At 34.3% G+C, this 25,272-nt stretch overlaps 1 protein-coding gene across 2 annotated transcripts in view; it reads left to right on the top strand.

The window, feature by feature from the left end:
- The first annotated feature begins 10,276 nt into the window (after window positions 1-10,276).
- LOC118443198 (uncharacterized) overlaps window positions 10,277-25,272 on the top strand; it is a 510,470-nt gene continuing 495,474 nt past the window's right edge. Inside the window, exons 1-2 of one of the 2 annotated variants that reach the window (XM_085656601.1) lie at window positions 10,277-10,485; window positions 10,623-10,776. The gene's annotated coding sequence lies outside the window, so the exon portion shown is untranslated. Of the gene's footprint in view, window positions 10,777-25,272 lie in introns of both variants that reach the window. The other variant, XM_085656600.1, reaches the window with a different exon arrangement.

The following is a 25,272-nucleotide window of genomic DNA, read 5'->3' as shown; positions in this document are numbered from 1 at the left end:
CAGCTTGTATTCTTATTCTATGTACGTACGTACGTACGTATGTACGTATGTATGTATATATGTGTATGCGAATGCGTACGGTGTACGCTAAACTTCAACCCTTTTTCTTTTTTCCACGGGGTGCGTTCGAGGATGAGGGAGAAGGAAGAGAAGAGGGATGGTGTGCTTGGACGGATGCACCGTCTTCGTGAACGTATGTCGTATGTACATATGAATATACGCACACTTACGATTCGTCTCGAGCATAGCACTCGTTTCGCTATGCTGTCGTAGCCGCTGGTATACTTCGCTCGAACAAAGGAGACTTCCGTTCCTATCCTCCCCTTTCCACACCACGTCTTACCACCCTATTCTTCACATACGCTTTCCACGATACGGTCTCCTACGGCAAACCTCTTATCTCCTACTTCGATTCTCTTCTATATCCTTATTTTTACGATCGACTAGCCTTAAAACCTACGTACTTACATGTTATAATACTATATATGTTCAATAGAAATTGCTTTGGGATGTATTGTTCTGGAAATTTGTAGAAAAATCTGTAAATGTATATGTATATATGATTATGTGCATACACATACACACGAATATAAAGCCGGTGTCAGGTATTTATAACATAATATTTATGTCAGATAGTCGTATGTTAATGAAAGTGACGAAAAATCTCTCTCTAAAATATATATATCAGTTATCATCTACATTTTTCAATGCTTATATACGAATAAGTGTGAATACTGATTTCATTGGAATTTCTACGTACCGACATGAGTTTTCAAAATTATTATCTATCTTAACTGATAATGATGAAATTGATACGTTATTATATATAATATACATTTCTGAATGCATTATTAACATTATATATTTATTTGATAAATGGCGATTGGATCCGGAGGGATATTTTTCAAGTAATTAAATGAAAGGAAAAAAAAAAAGATGTTTTATTGGTTCGCTTTGAATCGAAGACGTCAAGAAAATAAAGACAATTCCGTATATTTACTCGATTGCCAGATATCGTTTCCTGTTTTCTATTAAAGTGGATGACGCGAAAGATTCTTCATTCGATATACCTGACATGCTCGAGATTTAACCGCGTTGACAATGCAAGAACGACGAGCAATGCAAGAGATATCTAGATGTATATATACGTATATAGACATAACAACGAAAAACATACATATATATATGTATATATATATATATATGTATATATATATATATGTATATATATATATATGTATATATATATATATATATATATATATACGTACGTACGTATATACGTATGTATGTACGTAGGATGTAGGAAGTCGAGTTTCCATCTCATCGAGGCGACGAACGTTCTCTTTCTCGTTCTTAACAAATACAGGGTTCTCTTTTCAGTCAATGCCAGAGAAAGACAACGAAGAACGTTCTTTCCGAGAAATTGCATTGAACGCGGAGGATGCCCTGTCGTATTTCTTTTCTTACTTTCCCGTGCAATAATACGACGATCCTGCAACGTGGAATGGATCGCCGTGACTATGGCAATGTCACCCACCCAGTTCCACCACAATTTCTCCGTTGGTGTCATTACATCGCATGTTACGAGAAAACGAACGAATGAACGAACGAACGACAGAACGTACGAACAGAATGAAACGGAACGGAACGGACGAATGAACGAAGATGGAGGAAGAGACGAAGTGAAAGAGTCTCGTGTAATTTTCTTTTTTTTTTCTTTTTATTATACGCATGTCGTTAAATACACGTCGTTTTGCTTTGAACGTATATACCACCTACCTGCGTGTATTAAGCTCAAACACTTATTTCTACAGGTTTTTTCTTTCTCAATATGAGCATGTATGTATGTATATATGCATGTATGTATGTATGTTTGGAAGAATGTATGTGTATCGTACGTTTGTGTGCTATCTTTATGAAGTATGACTCATGGAAACTTATAAGAGCTTGTATCTCGATCGCTCTTGTTCTCTCTCTCTCTCTCTCTCTCTCTCTCTCTCTCTCTCTCTCTCTCTCTCTCTCTTGATGAACTCCAAACTCTTACTCGTTACATCTAATTAACGTACCTTAGAAGGCTTCAACCTTAAATATACCGGACTTTGATGTATGCTTCAGGTTGGGTATTGTTTAAGGAAGAAGCCTTCAGTGCTTGTGCTTCTCTTTAACCTGATGGATGTAAATTTCCTTGCTTTTTTTTTTTAATTATCGTTAGGGGCAAGAGTTTCAAGAAGATATTTTTATTCGAGTTTCCTTTTCAAATGCATTCGACCAGTAACTTATGAGTATTGTATTGAAATTTTGGATTGTTATTATTTCGGGTAGATATTTCTACTTATTTAAAGCGCTGAAGAATTACACGAGTAACAATGTATCCTTAATAATAGATACACAAATACTGTAATATGTATCTTGAAAAAGAAGTTAACAAAGAAGAAAAGAAAAGAAAAGAATAAAATACAATAGAATAGAATAGAACAGAAAAGAAAAGAAAATAAGAAGTAACACTTTTACTCAGCTATTTTCTTTCATCGTCTTTTCGAGTTTCTCGATCTCGAGTATGAAAAGAAGAAATCTTTGTTTTTCTTTCGACTTGTGGACATCTCCGAAAGTACCAAGAGACTAAGCGACTGTAATCATGAAATAAAATATCCTTGTCGAGTTCAGAAGTTCTTCAGACGACTGATAGAAGTAACATCGAGAGATTCTAGCCATTTCTTTCAATTTCTATAAACGCTGTTTGCCATAATAAAACAAATACATTTAATCAGTCCTATTTTTCTTAAGTTATAAAACTAACTTTGAATATAACATTACGTCATAATTGTATTAATTGTAAGCCATTAACTAGGACAATATGAGCCGTTTATTTTGTAAGTGATTCAAGTCAATTTGTTTTTAAATCGGGATATTTACGTTTGAATTAATTTAAAAATATTGATTAGTGATAAACATGGTAATATAATATTTTTATATTTAGAAAAATATATATAATTTATCAACCCAATCAACTTAATAAACATTATTTAAAAAGTAGAACGTTTTTGGTGGTCATAAGTGACTTGTCACTTTCAAAATTAATGAAATGACTTCTTTGATATTTGGAAAAGCATAAATTCTTCGTAAAGAAACATAATATAGTTTATAAAATAAATAAAAAACAAAAAAAAATTAATTCTGTATTGTAAAAATAAAAACATTTATTCATTTTCAAAAGAATTAGACAGTTCAATTATATTTACATTCCCTCCATTTTATACATTCAGGAGATATTTAATATAATTATGATGTACAGATGATATATATTGCAATAAGTATAATTAATAATTATATTAAATTTATATTTTAATTATAAATAAATATTATTGATTTATAATTTCAAATTAATATTATAATTACCTATTTACATTATTAAAGATTATAAGAATAATTATTTTCTCTTTATTTAAATTTTTCTATATTTATCGTGTATGTGTTATAATATGTGACATATCTTAAATACTTTATTAATTAGGAGAATAATTATTTTCTCCTTATTTAAATTTTTTTATACTTATCGTTTATATATTATAATATATGACATATCTTAAATACTTTATTAATTAGGAGAATAATTACTTTGTTTAAATTTTTATATTTTATTATATATATATATTTAATATAAATATATATATATATCCTAATATTTACATCAAATATCAAAAAATTAGTAAAATTTTACCTTTAGATTTTTTTTAATTCAATTTAAAGAAAAAAGTATAAATTTTTTGATAAAAATTCATAATTTTTATTCATTTAATTTCACTCCCTTTATATAATCTTTTTACTAAAAATAAATCTAACATTATAAAAAATTATTTTATATATTATATCTAATTAAATATATATACATTTATAAAATATATTTATGTTTTCATATATTAAATTCATTATTATAATATTAACATACTAATTTATTAATAAATATTTATATTATATAAATAATTATAATCTATAATTTATACTTATTAATATTTTCTTCTTATATTAATATTAAATTTTTTCAATTTAATAATTATTTTTTTAAAAAAACTTATAAATATTTCTTTTTATAAAAATAATCTATATTAATATACAATGAAAGATTATTAATTTAAATACAAAATAATTATATTAAATTTATATTTTAATTATAAATAAATATTATTGATTTATAATTTCAAATTAATATTATAATTACCTATTTACATTATTAATCCCATTAATTTACAATAATCCCCAAATTTACATTATATCCCATTATATTCCGATAATTAACTAATTTAACCTATTAACAAAAACTTGAAAAAGTGAATTTAAATATATTGTAAATCAATTAAAAATAGAATCTCCCTATTATAAACGTTAACTCGATTATTTTGAAACGTAAAGTAGAATTGTAAATATTATAAACATTAATTTGATTTGATTATTTTGAAAAACGGATTTAAATCATTTTCAAAATAAGCATCTTATATATGTATACACATAGATAATATTGAATTTCCACATAATAACGTATAACTGTATCCAAACACTTGTTCTTTTTTTTGGTAAATATTTATTTCTTTATTTTTGTATATTTTACCTTTAGTATTTAGAATGTTTCTTTTCGAAAACTCTTGTAGTAAAACCGAACATTGTTTTGCGACAACATCGACCAGACAATTTCCGTAACGAAACCCGTTTAAACGTGCCATGACTGCACACTACACATCTTTGGTTCAAGACGTTTATGTATATATACACACACATACATACACGCATATATATATATATATATATATATATATATATTTACAACTTACCAGAGAAAGACGAATACCAGCTAGCTTCGTACACGAAACACAAGGCAAGATAAGAAGATGCGACGAACGAAGTCAGCTTTTTTTCGAGCACCCGTGTAAACTGAGAAAAGCAAGCATCATGTACGTTAGGAGGATTCTTGTCACACAGGATTGTCCGTCTTTCATTCTTTCTCGTACTTTCCTTGTGTATTTGTTAAAAACGACAAATTAAAATTAAAAGAAAAGCTTCGTATTAGAATAAATTAAATTAATCCTTTATGAAGCTATATAACCTTGAAGTATCATGCATTTTTAAGTATATCTACAGGTATTTACATACATATATATATATATATATGTATGTAAATATATATATATATATATATATATATGTATGTATTTTATTTATTTTATTTTATCATCACAGAATATATTAATTGTTACTTCATATCCGAAGTTTTTAATATTCCTTAAATATAAGTTATAATTAATATATAATATAATTATATATAAGTAATGTTACAACTTTTCCATCATATAATTTTTTTTATATACTTTTTTAGATTTATACATATATTTTTTTTTATGCAATGCAGATATGTACATTATTATAAATAATTATGTTATGTAATACATAAAAAAATATGTATATATATACGTATCAACAAAATGTATCAAGAAAGTTACTCACAAATATCAGTTCCAACGAAATGTTTTGTTCGATCGATTTTTGCCAGAGGCAGATTTCAAAGTGCGCGCTTTGATGTGTTTCGTTCAATCAGTAGATATTTTGCGATGCACGCTTCAAACGATCAAGTTATTTCGATCGAAACTGTGAACTTTTTCGTTGTTGCTTAATGAAACGCTCGCGTTTCGCATTACCAACGGTATTACTACTTTAGTCATAAAGTTTAAATTGAATACTCATTAAAAGTACGCACTGAGTCGATGAAATTGTGCAAATATTACAATATTATAAAGTATCTTTTTAAATAAGATTTTAATTACAATGTTAATTTCATTTACATAAAATATAATAGATATTTAAACGTCAATTACTAAAGTGTAACAATCTATTTAGAGGCATGCCATTGGTAATTATTTTTATATACATATATATATGTAAAGTACGCGCTTAATAACAACGTTCGTTAACACGAAATACATATATTTAAAGAAACAATATGATTGGTTCGCATCTCGACACTGACTAATTTAAAGTCACAAAGCGTATTAATCAATGGTATTATCTCATTGGTTGAATATAATAATTGTAGCCATTTTAAGTTCGCGTGAATGAGCACGTTAGGCTTTTGGTGTTCACGAGAAAATTTCAGAAAATAACGTCTCGTGACGAGGTATCGATGAAATTAAATCTTTGAAAGAAAGCCGATTACTAAAGGAAAGCACGTAAGTATTATTTAATAAATCAATTCATTTTCAGAAATAAAATTTTTTATTAATATTGGCCAAACGACGAAAGATCAAAATTCAACCGATCAAATTCGAATGATTCGAAAGTGATTGGCAAGGGCGTTCGTAGGATTTTTTTCAAGAGGTGGGTAGTGGGACATGGCATAAAATGTCACTTGGATTGATTGAAACGTATATTTTGGTATTTGTACATTTTTTAGTATTAAAGTTTTCTCACTGTGTGGTGGGAAGAACTCTGGCTCCTTGCCTATGCCCTTTCTTGCGGACGGCCCTGGTCGTAAATGACCATTAAAGAATCGTACTGCGAATATAACGAAGCTCGTTATTACGTTTGATCTTCAAAAAAGTTGTTCGTTGTGCGAACGCGTTATTCATTTGTTTCGATACGTTTCATTAGTCACCGTAACCAACGTGCAAGTTGCCCCTTTCTCATTACATGCGTAATTTTTTTTTTCGAAGAGCAGACATCGGTGTAACGTAGCATTTAAGGGGCTCAAGGAAATCGCTTTTTCATTATCCAACAATGAGTGACGTAAATTTCAAGTTAATGAGATATTGGATGTTACGATAATGATACAAATACGATAATGATACAAATACGATACGAAACCTGTACGAATTTCGTGAGACGTGATTTTATTTTCCTCTTTTTTTTCTTTTTTTGTTTTATCTATCATCGACCAATATTTCGGCCATAATTTTTTTTTTTTTTATTTATTTTCGTTATTTCGATGAAGAAAGATTCTGTTATTTTATTTATTACGATGTGAACGTAAATGGTATAGAGACAATACGATAGAATGTCCGTTAATTATGTTATATACGTGTGTATCGTGTCTTATATGGGTTAGGTAGAAAGAGGTAAGCGGTGGAGAGGGAAATAAATGGTTAGGATCCGTGTAGTTATATATATATATATATATATATATATATATAACGGGTGCATATATACATATATATATATATATATATATATATATATATATATGGGTATGTATATATCCATTATATATATCTATATATATACGGGTATATATATACCCGTTCGCACAGTTGGAACAGGAGAGAAGCAAAACAATAGATGCGGTGAACAGAGCGAGATGTGGTTGTAGAAAGAAGAAAGGTGCTAGGAGGTAAACGTGATATATAGAATCGATTTGAATTCAACGTTAAAGCATTGAATGACAATTCAATTCCAATGATTTTTTTGCTCGTAGTTATTTTTTTTTTATTTATATTAATGTATTATACGATATGTAATTTTGTTAACGTTATAATTGCATAGAGATCATTAATGATTTTTGCAGACATTGCATTTTAATTTTTATAGAAATTATTTCAATTGTTTAATACGTAAGATTTCTTTTTTGTAACACTTAAAAAACTAAAAGTACCTATGCTTTTTGATAAGTGTTACAATCTAATATTAAAATAATGACGACGATGAAATATTTATCTTTTTATATACAAAAAGTTATGAATTTAATTAGATTAGTATATTGATCCGTGAAAAATTAATTTCTTTGGGAGTCTATACGTATTAACATACAAAGGTGTTTATGCGAGCGCATCTTTAATATCAGATTGTGCGAATGTGCATATTAATGTGAGATCGTTTGTGATGTTTTTATATTTAAATATATCCATATAGTAATATTCCAACGAGCATTTTCTTTTCTTTTTTTTTTCTTTTTCTTTTTTTTTCTTTCGAGGGTGACGTAGTCTCGAACGAGATGTTTTATAAAGTACTGTATGTGTTGTGTTTGTTCATAGGAAGCTGTAAGCAGGGAGAGACACCCTTGCAGACTCCGTCCTGTGTATCGTTCAATGGAGAAGTCACGAGATAATTGTACATGCATACCTACGCGTTTTGATATTAACGTTCCGTACGAAAGAGGAAAAAAGAAAGGATCATCTACCAAGAGTCTCGTGAAAATTATGCTTTCTAAATATTTAGGTACGTATTTATCTTGATTAAAATAGTCCAAGTAATTTTAAATATATTCATATAAAGTATATTTAGGTAAACTGATACTAATTAAAACTAATTAATACTTTTGCAGATTTTCCCATTATCTCGATTATTTTTCTTTTCTTATTATTTTCTATTATTCAATAAACGCGGCAAATAGAATAAGTTTGGGATATAGGAATAATATAATATAGTGTATCAGTTGAAAATAACTTTTTGATTTTTATCTAAGAGATTCTACTTTTATAAAAGTAGAATCAAAAGATTATCGAGTATTTACTTTGATTGTTTCTCTGCGTCCCGAATGATGATATTGTTCGAGCGAACGTACTTGAGATAGAATTAGCGAACAAGAGAAAAGTATCGAAGTTTCTTTCGATTTTTTCGAAGAAAATACGGAATAACTATAATACAAAGTTTTGTTAGAAGATTATCTATTATTTTATGTGCATTTGTATCAAGTACAAGAAGTAGTTAATCATTTATAAAGTATCTTTAATTTTAATCAAAAAAGGACGAAAAAAGATTTTAATACTCTCTTATATCCTTTGTTTAAGATGATATTTAAACGAAATTTTTGCAAAAAATAATTTTCATTACTTCCGGAACATTTAAATATACTAGATACGCTATAATAAAAATAGAAAAATATATTTCTCCATGTTAAAGGTTTTACGCGGTATTTAGCTTCAAACATTATCATAAATATCTCGATAGAAATATCTTCGTGAGAGGATAATAACGTGAGGTGGTAGAAAAAAGTAAGTTTTTTTTTTTTTCAAAGTAAAAACAGATGTTCGATGTTTCACAAACTAATCGTAGTTACAAGATCTCCGATTATACGTCGACGTTCAGATCTCGACGATTATCTCTTGGTAATCTTGAAAGTGACGTTTACGCGGTGCGAAGAGAAAGGGCAAAAGGGAGTCGGTGGTGTGTCGCGAGTATACGCTTGGCGCACATGGGGTATTTCGAGCGAAAAAGAGAGAGAATGAAAGAGACAGAAAAAGAGAAAGAAAGAGAGAACGAGAGAGAGAAAGAGAGATAGAAAAAGAGAGAAAGAGAGAAAGAGAGAGAGAGAGAGACCAGTAAAAGGAGGAAGGAAGAGGAAGAGTCGTGTACATGGGGTCCCATATATACGCGTTTGGTTTCTGTGGAAGATGAGAGAGCGAGGAAGAAGTATAAGGGAAGGGAGAGGGGAAGAACAGAGATCCAAAGGAGAACCGCGCGCGGGCAGTGCACGCGCAGCCGCCGGGACGCGCGCATCCCGTGCTGCTTTTGCGCTCTTACGAACGTTCCGGAGTAGGAGCCCGCGAAATCACGATCCTCACTGCACTGTGCAACGTGCCATCGTCAAGGTGTTTTCTCCTGATATACTGACTGATATATATATATATAGATATATATATAAATATATTATATATATATATATAAATACATAGTACATGAGTTGTATTATAATAATTTAATCGTTAGTCTGGATATTTTATTTTTTTTTTATGGACCTATCAAAGGTGAAGGACTACTGCCTTTAATTTGATCATCGTCCGAAGATGCAAAATTTTTCGAAAATTTTTCGAAAATTAGTTATTGTATTGAGAAATTAAATACTTACTGCAGGATAATAGATAGTCTAGGTTAAATTAGATTAATTGCAAGCAGTGTCAACTATGGAGTTTCAATGTCGTAGGGGATCGGTCGTCTATATTGAAAAAGAAGAAGATGAAGAATTATTGAGAATGTAAGGTAAAGACAAGGTTGTTAGGTTGTGTCCGTATTATTCGCGCGCTTCTTCTTCGCCACGTGGCGACATACATATATCAGGCACGTTGCACAGACCGACCGACCGTCCGTATTATTTTGGTACCGGGTATGCGTAAAATATCGTGAAGTGTGAGTAATATAGTACGTAGTGTCACGGCGTGCTGCGTGCGCGAATGTTCGCACGTGTTACTCGTGTTATCCGTGTTATTCGGCTCGTAGAGTGTTTTCTTCCTAGACTATCTATTTGCTTTTATCTCTTTCTCTCGTTCCCTTCTCTCTCTCTCTCTCTCTCTCTCTCTCTCTTTTCCTCTCTCTATATCTATCCATCTTTCTCTTTTGCCTTTTGCCTTTTTTTTCGTCTTTGTCTTTTGGCTTCGACAATTTCGTTGGTCGGAAGCTCCAACAGAATTTCGTGGAATTCACGATCGCGAATTCGAGAATGCTCTGGCAAAACCGGTTATCGTGAGACTCGCGAGGAAGAGGACCTCCAGCAACGACTTCGGATGAAAGGTATAGACCGATTGCGAAGGGCAAGATATGTCGACAGCGAGATACGACGAGGCAGGCGATCGACTGATCGACCGATCGGTGATCACCCATGATCAACAGTGAACTTACGGTTGCGTACTGTTTATGCTTCTATGAAGGCGGACGATCAATGTATGCAACTTTGGCTTCGTCCTACTCGATCTAGGATATAACAAGGACGACGACGAAGAAGACGACGAGAATGACGATGAGCCTTTGTGGAGTTTCCTCAAATTTTCCCTACTTCGCTATGTCTATCACTGCGAACTATTGGTAAGTCTTATAAATCAAATATATTTATTATTTTTTTATCCTTGTTATTCTCGATTAAAAATTTATTTGTACTTTTAAAAGAGAACGTTATATATATATATATATATATATATATATATTTATATATATATAATTTTATATATATATATATATAATTCTATATATATATATATAATTCGCCTATTCACGTTGGTGGATTCAGAAAATTATGGCAGCTTTTAGCGCTTCACCACGTTCGCGTGTTTTCACGAGAAAGAAATATCTAATAAGTTTTATGGTTATTGGGTTTCACGCCAGAAAGAAGATTCTTCTTTCTTTCTCATCCCGCTTTTTCTTCTTTTGTTTTTTATTTTGATTTTTATTTTGGTTTTTTTTTCTTTTCTTAAGAAAGTATCCATAAATTTCTTAATGCAATCTTCTTACGTCCGATGCTAAAATGTATTTATGGTGATTTGAGTGTTATAACTCGTTAAGCTTTTCCGCACGTACTACTTCTGGGTCCAGTTTGAAGGATTTCCCGATATGTTTGTGATTTAAACGAGACCCGAGTGATAGACTACTACTTTATCTTAAACATTATACCCGCCATTAAATATTTATGAACTAACGATCCTTACCTTAAATATGCAAAATAATTCTGCTCTGGCTCTGATGTAAATATACAAACAAAGCAGGAGGGATACGGCAAGAGGATTAGCATATTTCATATCCTTCCGAAGGGATTAATTCGGGAATGTTTTGAAAATGACGGAAAAGGTTTATCGCACGGAGATAACGAGCCGAAGGACAATCGGAAATACTTTGCTAGAATGAGTGAGATAGACGGAGACCGACTACTTTATCCTGGCGTCGATATTTCAGGCTCATCGTACTGCTTTCATTCGACCCGCTTTAAACGTCAATGGTCTTTCTCTATCTCTCTTTTTTTCTCTGACTCTCAACGTAGTCATTCGGTCGAGTATATCTTGAAGTCCATCCAGTTCGTTGGCCGATTCGAATCTTCTCCTATGTATTCACATCTTTCGTTTTACCCTCTCAATCTCACTCAATTTTTTTTCTTTATTCGCCTTCCTTATCGCAATACCATCATTGATATAACCGCACATTGAATTAGGAATGCCGAGTGATTTTCATTATACTCTTAATGATTTTTTTTGGAGATCTTTTCGAAATTAATTTACGATATATGCGATAATTGGAAATGTTGTAGTTAATTGAAAAAGATAGAGACAGAGATACAGAGAGAGAGAGAGAGAGAGAGAGAGAAAAAGAGAGAGAGAGAGAGAGAAAAAGAGAGAGAGAGAGAGAGAAAAAGAGAGGGAGAGAAGTAAATGCTCTTATATATTTTCTATTTTCGATTATAAAGTCAAAAAATAAACTTTAGGTGGGAAGTAAAGAAATTATATAAAACAAGTTGAATTATTTCTTTTCCTTCAATATTTTCTTATTACAAGCAAATAGTAAAGTTTATTCTTGTTACGCGGAAAATGTTTTTAAGATAAAGTGCTACTCGTGTTTATAAATTAATTAAACGAAATTTTGTATTGCTCTTCTCGATTAATAATATGTTCTATCGATAAAAAACAAATATTTCGAAAATATCTGAAATAACAGTGCGAAAATATGTGATTTAAAAGACAAAAAAGAAAAAGAAGAGAGAGAGAGAGAGAGGAAGAGAGAGAGAGAGAGGAAGAGAGAGAGAAAGAGGAAGAGAGAGAGAGGGAGGAAGTGAGAGAGAAAAGAAAAAAAAAGTAAATCGGGTCGATGAAAATGTTGGCAAAATACGCGCACACATACATATATCTTCGTACTATTTTATTCAGAAAGCGTCCGAAAGTACGTCCCATTAACTGTAAAACAATATTAGTTTGGTCGAAATGGTTCCACGGTCTTTATAAATAATTACTGGTATAAAGGCTGCATCACGTAGGGCATAAACAGCGACCAAGAGGTACAGGTATACGTTGCTCGAATAATGTCGGTGTCTGGCACAACTAAGAGGGTGGAAAGGAAAAGAGAAATAGTGAGTGAGTGAGTGAGAAAGAGAGCGAGAGAGAGAGAAGATTCTGAAAGTTACTAGAAGGGAAAGGGAGAAAGAAGAGATGAGGGATAGGAAGTATACATATCTACGTATATAAGGGTAACTGAGAGATAGAAAGAGAAAGAGAAGAAGATTTTGAAAGTTACTAGAAGAGGGAGGGAAGAAAGAAGAGACGAGGGATAGAAAATATACATATCTACATGTATAGGGTTAGCTGAGAGAGAGAGAGAGAGAGAGAGAGAGAGAGAGAGAGAGAGAGAGAGAAAGAGAGAGAGAGAAAGAGATAGTGAGAGTGAGATTGAATGAATGAGTGAGAGAAAGAGAGAGAGAGAAAGAGAAAGAGAGAGAGAAAGAGAAAGAGAGAGAGAGAGAGAGAGAGAGAAAGAGAGAGAATACAAGCGACTGAGAGTTTCATTTTGAACGAGTATTCTCTGAGTCCGAACGACGCGTCCTAATCGGGCAATATTAGCTATTGACTCTGGCTCATGGGGTTTACCGATGGTACTGTAGGCGATGGTGCTGACCATCCGACTGAACGAATGACGGCGACGAGGGCTTTTCGATTATATCCTGTTGAGAATCAAACTAAATCCGACACGTCTCTTCGTCTAAATTCGATTAACTCTTGACAAATAATTGTTTTCGATGAATCCCAATTTTTTTATTACCTTTCTTCTTTTTTTTCTCCCCCTTTCGTACTCCAGATCTTCTTCTATCTTACGTGTAAAATTTAATCCCATTATTTTGTATCGGTTGAAACGTCTTTTTTTTTCTCTATTTTTTTCGGAAGAATGAATAAAAGAAATAAAGGCGAAATAGTCGAGGATTTGAAAAAATCTCCCATCGAAGGACGAATGTTCCTCTTTTGAAATTTCATCATTTTCAGTTTGAAGAAATCGTACAGGCAATGGCTGTAGTTTTTACTGAAAATTTGATTTTCCGAATGCATGGAATCAAATTCGCTGTCGTTCGATTTGCAGTCTTTGGTGGTTATCCGAGTGTTCAATATATGAGGGCAAGAAAATTCGATTTCAAGGATAAACAAACATACACACTTTTATTGTGACCGATAATACATACTTTCGCGATGAATAAATTCTACCATTATTGAATTATTATTTATAATATATATATATATTTATATATTTATATATTTATATGGGATGTTCCAAGCGATGTATAACTTTGTCCGAACAATCGTAATCTCATATTAAAATATGAAACCGTAAAAATTCTTTTTCGTCGCACGTTTACTTTTCAAATGTGTTTTCACGTTTTTAAAATTTAATATAAGAATATCATATATAAAATTCAACAATTATGCGAGAGTAAATTAAATATATACAGAGACATTCTATTTAAATGATGTATTATATAACAATCAAATAAAAGTATTTGAATAAAAAGAATATACACTACGTGGGTATATAATCTCATGTGGAAAACGTTGATAATGTCACGTTCTAATGATTTCAACCCACTAATGCGACCGAATCTTTCAAGCACTTTGAATTTCACATGCGATCACTGCCGGAGAATAACTCGAATCATATTACGCGTATTAATACGCGAACGCACGAGGAGAATACACATTGACCCGAGTGGAAACGAGAAACGAACAACAAACGAACGGGCTTACCGTAATTCGATCGTCCAATTTGCACGAGCATCCCGAAGGCGAAAGATGCACACACGCATCAGCCAAACTGATAGAATCACCCCCTGGCGATGTTCCCTTTCTCTCTTTCTTTCTCTCTCTCTCTCTCTTTCCTTTTCTCTCTCTGTCTATCTACTCCACTTTCTCTCTTTCTCTGTCTCTATGTCTCTTTGTCTCTCTCTCTCTCTCTCTCTCTCTGTCTCTGTTACTCTCTCTCTCTTTCTCTTTCATGTACTCTGTAATTATTCATTTTCGTACGTGTAATTTGATTGAATTTAATTGCAAACAATGGCGGGTTTGTGGCATTCGCCACATGTAACAACGTGCTTGCTCTGTGTTGCTACCGGGTACACACATTTATGGATATTACTGTTCTGGGCTAACGCAAACTATGATTTAATCTTCGCCGACGACAATAAACTTCCCTTTCCTGATATCGCTCTCTACGAGATTGGTTTATCGATTATGGACACTTGTATCATTGTCGTTTCAGTAGTTATGCAAGTACTATCACAACATATTCTAGGTAGAACGTAAGATAATTACATGTAGGATGAATTTGACTTTATACATAACGTATATTAGGAATTTCTCGTATTGATGTTTCATTCGCACCTCATGTGATATGTGAAAACGTGATAGAAAATCACTTTCGTTGTTCTTCCGTTAAAGGAAAAAAAAGAAAGAAAGAAACTAGCCTGAAATGTATCGCAAAGTTTTATCTATAGAGATCCATATCAATGCCCGTACGATAGATTTTTCTCAAATCCGCGAAAATTCTATTGATAAAAATCTCGTGTATCGAAATGAGTCTGTCTAACGTAGTAGAATCTCTCTCGTTGAATTCAATTACATTTCGTATCTTTTATCGAACGATACAAAACATTCGATGAAAATAAAAGGAATTTCGAATAAAAGCGATCGCTATTTTTATCGAAAAGAAAGAGGAATACAGGTTAGATGAAGAGGAATGGTGAATAAGGGTGAAAAAGGGGTAAGTCCGTAAAAACGAATAATACGACGATCGTTGTTTGATCTTTGCTGTTGCTTTTTCGTTGAACGATTCTCTCGATAACTCTCTTTTCTCTCTCTCTCTTTCTCTCTCTCTCATCCTTTTGAACGTTGGCATTGCTTTCGCCAATGTTTCTCGATGAGACCACGAAATACGCGCGTACACATTTACACATATACACACACTTACACTACATACACCCACGTTACACGAATACATAGCGTGTGCACATATACACGTACATATATACACACTATAGATACACATTACACATACACGTATACATACATGTATAATCACATATGATATATAGTACTCATGTATCGCAATTTTTGCACGAGCCATGTCATGGTGTCATCGATTATCGGTTTAATTTCAAATTTCGTGTTTCGAACGAAATCGTGGCCGATTACCCGCACCGTCGACTGTAATTACCGTGATGGCGATGGTACTGTCGGCGTGCCTCCACGTTGTATCGTTAAATTAATCTGCCCCGCGCTATCGATATATCGTCGACAGCGTGAAACTCGCACGTGCCTGTTTTCTCTCAACTCCTTCTTTTTTTTTCTCCTTCTTTCTATTTTTTTTTTTAAGTGACATTGACAGCCGAATTATCCGATACTGTGAATAACAATACCTATGAATACTTCTCTATATTTCTTTATATGATGTACACATAAATGAAAGAAAAAAAAGGCAGAGAAAGAATAGAAAAAGAGAAAAAGGAAGAGAGAGAGAGAGAGAGAGAGAGACGAGAGAAAAGAATTAGCATTTATATATTCAGAAATTAGGAGAAATACGTTATGAATTATGGGTGTGCATCAATTAAACAAGAATTGGCAGTGGTTAACAATAAGATATAAAAAAAATTGAGTGAAGGGGAAAAAGAAAGGTAAAATGAAGCGAAGGAAAAAAATTTATCGAAGATGGGGGAGGGATAGAGGAGAGAGTGTTCGAGTCGAGTTTGGATATAATATTGACTTCCGGTCTCTTGATCGTCTGTCGTCGAGTTAAATTTCTACGATAGACTAAATTACTGTTGCTGGCATGCTGAACGAGGAAACACTGCTACCATGCAAGTCATCGACCTCATGCTATTTTGCGAAAGATTACGTTTGTTTAGAAAAGAGGAAGTATGAAAAAAAAGAAATAAACAAGTGGAAGGGAGAATGAAATGGGGAAGGAAAGGAAAAAAAAAAGAAAAAAAAAAGAGAAAAAGAAAGAGTGGAAAAAAGAGGGGGATACAGAGGAAAAGAGGGGGAGGGAAAAAAGCAGCATCGAGTGGATTCGTTGCTCGTTAAGGAGGTATATCTCCACCTGTCTCTGTTGGCCTGTGTTGTACGCAATCGGCTTCTATTAACGTTGTGTGCTAGTTAGCGCAGTCTCGAGGAAAGTGTAAAGAGAGAGAGGGAGAAAGAGAGAAAGCGAGAGAGAGAGAGAAAGAGAGAGGGAGAAAACGAAAGAGAAAGAAAAAGAACTTGAATGCCACGGTGTTGGGTAATCTATAATGCTTGCGAGCATGGTCGATGCGCACTAGTGGCAATTATTTCTGGGACACTCCGTCTTAGGAAATTACTACTGACCTCCACCAATGCCGTTAATTAGGATAAAACGTGACTGGTACTATACTCGTGTTTCTTTTTTTCTTTCTTTTTCTTCTCTTTTCTTTCTTTCTGTTCCTTTTTCTGTTTTAGTATTTGCTTCTCTCTTCTTTTCTTACCCCCATTTGAGCGACGAATTTCTACAATTTGTTTTTCTATATTCCCTTTAATTCCAACAATTGTTCTTCCACTTCTTCTTCTTTTTCTTCTTGTTTTTCTATATTCCCTTTAATTCTAACAATTGTTCTTCCACTTCTTCTTCTTTTTCTTCATCTTCATCTTTATCCTCGTGATCTTTTTCTTTTTCTTTCTCATCTTTTTCTTTTTCTTCTTTTTCTTCTTCCTCTTCGTTTGTTTTTTTTTCGTTCACGTCGTTTACACGAAGAACGGTGAAGATTTTTATCTGAAAAACTTTGCGTGATCCTAATCAAAAATAGAAAGAACAAGGAAAAGGAAATTCGCGATATCGACAACAAAGTAATTTACGTTCTCGTGCGTATTTCCCATTTTCTTTTTTTTTTTTTCTTTCTGTTTTTTCAAGGAATAAGCTCTTAGCTAAGTGCATCTTTTATACATGGGTCAAGTCATAAAGAGAAATGCTGTTAAGCTAAAAGCAGTCTAATGAGTTGGTTCAGTTTAACTCCGAACATTTTTCTTTATCATTTCACTTATTAACCTTATATATATATATAAAACTATCAGACGGATGTATATATATATATATACGTCTGATATAGTTTTCGTAATTTTCCAAATGATTTTGAAAAGTTTCAGGAAACGTTTCGGTTTTTATCTCTTATAGATTAGATACTCTTTACGTCGGACGAGTCCTGCTAAAGAAAATGCAATGATCGACAAAGAATTTCAAGGGTTTAGGCTGATACCGTACGAATTCCAATTTTTTAAGCCGTTTTTTATAATCCTATCATCGTATTATCGCGATGAAGGACGCGCGGCGTGTCGCACGAGATAAGCCAAACTGCACTCGTGCGAGCAGGAGGTGGAGAAAAAAGAAAAGATAAAAGAAAAAGAAGAAAAAGAAGAAGAAGAAGAGAGAGAGAGAGAGAGAAAAAGAGAGAAAAAGAGAAAGAGAGAGATAGAGAGAAAGGAGAATTCAGGCCGCGAAATTGACACCACCGACTACCTACTTACCACTACTAAGAGTGACTTTAACGTCTCCTCCTTCTGCAAGCTCAGCGTTCGCGTGCGAGAGATACTCTGTTTCCATCTTTCGACTTCTTCTACTACACTAATGGTGCATTCATCGTGTAATTAACGTTTCGTAATTATAACCGTCGAGGAAAAGTAGATAGTGACGTACGGAGAAAGATAAAAAGAGAGTAAAAGTAAGGGTGCGTGAGAGAAAGAGAGAAAGAGAGAGAGAGAGAGAGAGAGAGAGAGAAAGAAAGAGAGAGAGAGAGAGAAAGAGAGAGCGAGAGAGAGAGAGAGAGAAAGGATGCATGTACTGGATTCGCACGTTTTTCTCTTAATGTTATGACTTGAGTTTTCACAACGTGAATATGATGCTTCCACTTTACCTAAGAGAAAGAAAAAGAGAGAGAAATAGAGAGAAAGAGCAAGAGTGAGAGAGAGAGAGAGAGAGAGAGAAAGAAGGAGGAAGGGTGTTACGTACATTATGAGCCTTTCGACGACGGACCAAAGTGTTGGCCAGACGTCCGAGCGTTCATCGTCTACGTCCTAGGTGGTATGTTTCGCGTCTTAGCTTCTCTTCAAAGAACACCCACACACGCTTTCTCCGTCCTTTAGTTTTCTCCCTCTCTCGTTCTTTCTGTTTTTTCTTCTTCTTCTTCTCCTTCTTCTCTTTCTTCTTCTTCTTCTTCATCTTCTTCTTCTTTTTTCTCTTCTCTTTACGTTTCTTTTTCTACTTCTCCGTCGTCTCACACGCTTCTTCTTCTCTTTAACCCCTCCTCTCGTCTCGTTTCGTCTCGTCTCGTCTCGTCTCGATCTCGTTCTCCATTCGTCGTGTTTGCCCTCCCTGTCTGGCAACGACGTTGCTTACGGACCATGCATCCTCACGCGACAAGCACAAGCACGGCTGAAGGGACTCTTTAAGTTGACGCCGGATTACTCCCGCTCGGTACTACCGCGATACCGATATCCACGGTTTTTCTTAATTTTCTTTTTCCGTGTGTGTTTTTTGTTTTTGTTTATTTGTTTGTTACTTCTTTTTCTTTTCTTTCTTTTTTTCTTTCTTTTCCTTTTTTTTTTCTCCCTTTAAAGAAGAGACAGAGGAACAGAAAGAGATGCTCAAGTTCCAGGCAGATTCACACAGACTACCGAGAATGAGAAAATTCTTTTTTATTTTTTCTTTTTTTTCTTTTTTTTTTCGAAATGATGTCAGACGTTTATAACAAGTCTTTTTATTTTGTATCTTTCCTTTTTCTCTCTTTTCATTTTTCTTTTTTTCTTTTCCTTCAAACCGTGAAATGTTCGTACGTTTGTAATGCCAGTAGGATGAAAGGCACCATACGAGAAAAAAGAAAAGATATAAAACAGAAAAAATATATGTATATATATATATATTTTTTTTTTGTATTCTATATTTTTTGAAGCTTTTCAATCTGTTTTGCGCTTAGGTAAACCGCAGACGACCTTGTTGATCATTAACTACGTCGTTTGGAAAGTTTTGCGGATAGATGAGAATGAGAAAGAGAGATATAGAGAAAGAGGGATGGTAGGAATAATAACGGTTGGACCAAACAGGTCGGACCAACAAAGCGGATAATGTCGAAAGTTGGACTAGAACGGAGCCGACATATTATGCACGGTTCTCACCTTTGACCTTGCTGCGGTTAGCAAAGACAGAGAGAGAGAAAGAGAGAGAGAGAGACAGAAAGACAGAAGGGTAGAAAGAGATAGAAAGATGAAGAAAGATATGGAGATAGAGATACATAGATAGACAGAGAGAGAGAGAGAGAGAGGGAAAGAGAGAGAAAGAGAGAGAGGGAAAGAGAGAGAAAGAGAGAGAGAGAAAGAGAATGGACGGAAGTTACGGTCGCATAGCTCTATATCGTTTTGTATAATACATGAGACTAAGGAAATTATACGTGGTGGACCGAACAAACCGTTACGAGTAAATACAGGGGAAGAGTCATTAGCACATTTTAGTGCAAGTCGACAAGTACTCTCAGATCTTGTTACGTTTTCTCTTGTCGATCGATTTCATCCTTGGGAACGTATATATATATATATATATATATATAGTACGTATATTGATCATTATATATATATGTATATTATTATATTATATTATATATATACATATATATATATATGTATATAGTACGTATTCTATATATATATATATATATATATATATATATAGAAAGCAATAGAGAGTCGTTTACCGAGTTACGTTCAAAAGAACGTAGAACGAACTTAAAGAAACTAAAAGAAAATTCCTCCTTCTCTTTCTCTTTATCCTTGTCCTTTTCCTCGTCCTTCTAGATTCACGAATATCTCGGTTTTTAATTTTCATTTAAATTCGTCGTTAAATTACTTAACTCTTGATAACATGAGTACTTAAGCAAATTTTAGCTCTTTTTCTTTGAATTCTATTCAAAGAGTAAGTCTTTTCGAATAATTTTTTTATTGACGTCAACCGAAACGTATTGAAATAACGTATGAACGTAATTGATGCTTAATACATTTTTTAAGTTAATGTAAATTTATTAACGAAATGATATTTAACTGGACGATTTTAATGTGTTCGTATATTTGTGTCGTCTGTGTCTGTATCTGTTACTGTTCCTTTTACCGAAAGTTGTTTTCACTTCATCTTGTTGTTACCCTCATTAAATAGCACAGTTAGTTTTTATAACGGTAAACATAAATAATTAAAATGCATGAATAGACAATTTTCGCAGGGATGCGATCATAAAAAGAAGAAATTAACTGAAACATTATTATGATAGTTCGTAGAAATATCAAACGGCTATAAAGGGCGGGTACACACTGCGCGTGCATTGATGATGACTTCACAAACTCGGCTTGTGCGAAAAGGGCTTCATTCATCGAAATCGATCGACAGCGAGCACTGTTCTCGTTCAGAAACCGTCTGATCTTTCAAGCTGAAATTTGATTTGCGTGCTCTCGCATTTTGTATGTGAACACTCTCTCTCTCTCTCTCTCTTTCTCTCTATCTCTCTTTCACTTCCTCTTATCCTTCTCACACCCTATCCTTTCTCCATCTCTGCAACTTGTTAATTACTTCAGCGAGTTCGGCACGGGCACACTGACAAAACATTTTTTACTACTGTCCGCCGCCGCCCCTGCATACGACGTAGGAAAGGCACGAGTCGTCGTTCGTTCGCTCGTAAAATTGGTCACGTGGCGGGAAATATTTGGAGCGGGTGTATGTGTGTGTGTGTATGAAAGAGAGAGAGAGAGAGAGAGAGAGAGAGAAAGAGAGATAGAGAGAGAGAGAGAGAGGAACGTACGTGAAGGAAAAGTGAGAGGGACAGAGGGAGAATGGTTTGGTACCTTGCGATCGAACGCGATTTGTTACGTAAGCGAGGGAACGGAAAGTGAAAAAGGGACACAGAGAGAGAGAGAGAGAGAGAGAGAGAGAGAGAGAGAGAGAGAGAGAGAAAGGATAGAGATACGTGCAAGAGAGGAAAAGGGAAAAAAAGAGATAGGGTGCCTGGCGTCGAATTCGTCGGGCTCGTTTTGCCCGTGAAAATCTCTGTCACGTGCAAATGCGGAAAATGGATTTAAGTTGGTAACGAACGCGATCGTTCTTGAAACGAGCCGAGATGAAATTTTCCATCCCTTTCTCTTTCCCTCTCTCTCTCTCTCTCTCTCTCTCTTTCTTTCTCTCTTTCTCTCTTTTTTCCTACGAATTTTTATTCATCCTCTAGCTCGACGATTTTCTTTTTTCAGAATTTTCTAAGATTACTTTTTTTGTGATCTTAGAGAATTCTTCACACTCATCTCTAAGTTCACTTTTGTTTTTATTTTGTTTTCATTTTCATTTTGTCTCCTTCTTTTTTTGCCATGTCGGACTTTTATTTCTGCGTTACTTTTTTTACTTTTTTCTTTTTTTTTTTTTTTTTTTTTCATTCACTATTTTAACGCGTTTGATAAGAATCTTTCTATTATTTATCGATTTCATTCGTATTCAACGGTGAGACGCTTTTTAATAGCCGAATGCAGGCAATATCTGAAAAGTTTTCCGTTCCTATACTACTCGTGCACGATTGGGGTTGAATAAAGGGAGGAAAAAGAGAGAGAGACAGAGAGAGAGAGAGAGAGAGAGAGTGAAAGAGAGAGAATGGTTCGCTGTCCAGAGATACAATATCAATCGCTGAAAAATATTGTCAATCGCTGTGCAATTTCAACCATCTCTTTCTACCTTTTTCTCTCTTTATCTCTGTCTCTTTTCGTTCGAACCGCACACCGTTTCGATATTGCGAGATTCCCGAGTTTGAGGAGGATGAGGACGAGGAGAAGAAGAACGTGGAGAAAGAGTAGGAGGAAGAGGAAAAAGGGGGACGATCAGAATGGTCTACAAGTACCAAGAGCAAATAATGAATCGCCATCGTCGCTCGGACAATACCAAAGCCCGAATACGAGAGTTTGCGAAACAATTATAAACGTTGCATTCCCGTTACTATCTGACTATCGATCGATATTCCACTAATTTACATATTTTCTTCAATTCCTCGAAATGGATGATAATTATGGGAACATATTTTAGTATTGCCCCATTACAATTAGGTATTTAATATAGACATTTATGTAAAGTTGAAAACAAAGCGATCAATATCATCGTTAATTGGTCGAATATTATTCTGTTTTCAATTCATTGTATTCACATACGTATTATCTATATGCAACGATAAGTTCGTTAATTTTTGTTTTGTCCGTTTTTTTTTTTTCTTTGTTCATTCATAGTTTCTAAATGATCTCGGAGCTGATATTGTATCCATTAATTTAGCCACGTACTCGATCATTATTTCTCAACATGGATACTTCTCAGCATTATTATCAATGATAGTAGACACACATGAAAAAGAACCGAAAGAGAGAGAGAGAGAGAGAGAGAGAGAGAGAAATAGAGAGAGAGTAACGAAAAGCGATTCATTCGTATTCGCGCAGCATTCGTGCGCTTCACATTTTGCGGAACTGTAATGTAATATCGGCGAAAGTTGTCGCGGGTTCTCCAACCATCGTCTCTGTGCTACTCTGGCTACACCACCCAGAGGAGAGAGACTTTAATGCAATTAGGAAATCAGACGGGTAATCGTATCATTTCGTTAATTAAAATTCATTTAAATCGCACGAAAATTGCACACAGAATAGTCATGCATTCGCGTATTCATATATAGCAGTGGATCTTTTCTCTTTGTGATAAAGAGATAAAGAGAAAGAGAAAGAGAGAGAGAGAGAGTGACAGAGAGACAGAGAGAGAGACAGAGAGAGAGAGAGAGAGAGAGAGAGAGAGACAGAGAGACAGAGAGAGAGAGAGAGAGAGAAAGAGAAATAGAAGAAGCGAACGGAGAATTTCGATCTCGGTTTTCCGGTCGACCACGAAATTTTACGGTGAATTAAAAATTTCACCCGTCCCAGAATTCTCTCTGACTCTCGGAGTTGTGCTGTGAGGAAGCCAAAGATGAATAAAACATTTTGTTCGACGCGTGGGGCAGCAAGTCGATTATTCACGCAACAGTACTATATACACACGCGTGCGTCCACCTGAGCGTGAGTGGACTCGAGCACATTCGGTATGACCGATCTAAAAACCGGCAACTGGTAACCGTGGCTCGTAAATATCGACGATATCGAGGCGGAGGCGCCTCACGTTGGCACGTGTCTGCGTCCGTTTACTCCATCATACCACGGAAAACGCCGATGACAATTCATCGACGCTCCAAAATCGGCCTATTCATAGGGTATGCATTTTTTAAAAATAAAACTCCAATCGTTCCGGATATTTTCGAATGGGATACGTGTGCGTTCTGCGCGCTACTGTTGTATTTTCCTCTCTTCCCTTTCCCCCCATTCCATCCCCCCTTTTCTCCCCTTTGCCTCCTGTTCACGCATCCTGTTGTTCGATCCGATCGAATTTTTATTCCACATGCTTTCTTTTATCCTTTTTATATTGTTTTATTTGCTTTACATACCTCAAAAACTGGATCGTTGTTTGTCTTAATCCGCGAAACTCATTCTTTCGTTCATTCGTTCCTGGTAAAATAAAATGATTATAAATTTCTTTTCTTTTATATTTTTTGTTTTTTTTTTTTTTGTTTTCTATGTTATCTTCGATCGCTCGAAAGTGAAGCGAGTGAATAATAGAAGGTAGAATATCGTTAAGGTCACTGAAGTATCTCGTGTATTCTCATTGGGGAATAGTTCGAAGGGTCTCTATCATGAAATCGACGGTAGTGAAAGTCCCGTAGGATATCTCTCTTGGGGAGAGTGGAGAAGGGGAAGGGAGGGGAGTGGGAAGGGGAGTTTGCCTCATTCTCGACCACGCTTAAATTTTATTCGCAGACATTATAAGAACACGTGACCGGATTCCTAGGGGACTTGTGTAACGTTACCACGAGGTGATAGATATGTCGATGTAAAACCGATGTAAGCGTAAAGGAAAATCGTTTAGCGTAATCGAAAGACGATACTTCGATACGAGTTAGATAGTCTTATTGAAAGAGAATGTGAATGAGAATAAAGAAAAAAAAGGGAATGAACGCATCAACGTTCTCGACCGTGCGAATTTCGTTCGTTTCCGGATTAAGGGGTTTCGACGAATCGACGTCGTGCTCGTTCCGTTCGTTAAATTTCGTTAATAGGATCATACGATCGGCCGGATCTCGATTGTTTGTTCTGAATTACTCGATAGCGATGCCAGCAGACTGTTAGGATCGAACAATTTCGCGATATAACGCGAAATCTCTTTATTGTTTGCCAATCTACCTATCGTCGCAAGTTACCGATCGTAAGCTTGCTAACGACACGCGTCACTGAATCAATCGTGAATGTTACGCTTTTATATACCTACTCACACATACATATATATATATATTTAAATATATATTATATACATTTTATAGAGTATATTATAATGTACACGTAATGTACGTATATATTATTTAGTACATTTCATATATATATATACATTTTATATTTATATTGTATATATGTATATTCGTATATATACATT

This window comes from Vespa mandarinia, chromosome 4, assembly GCF_050613455.1.
Source record: "Vespa mandarinia isolate Hongniang chromosome 4, ASM5061345v1, whole genome shotgun sequence".
In the NCBI taxonomy this organism is placed as follows: Eukaryota; Metazoa; Arthropoda; class Insecta; order Hymenoptera; family Vespidae; genus Vespa; species Vespa mandarinia.
The sequence above is the reverse complement of the archived record's forward strand: the minus strand, read 5'-3'. Positions and strand labels throughout refer to the sequence as shown.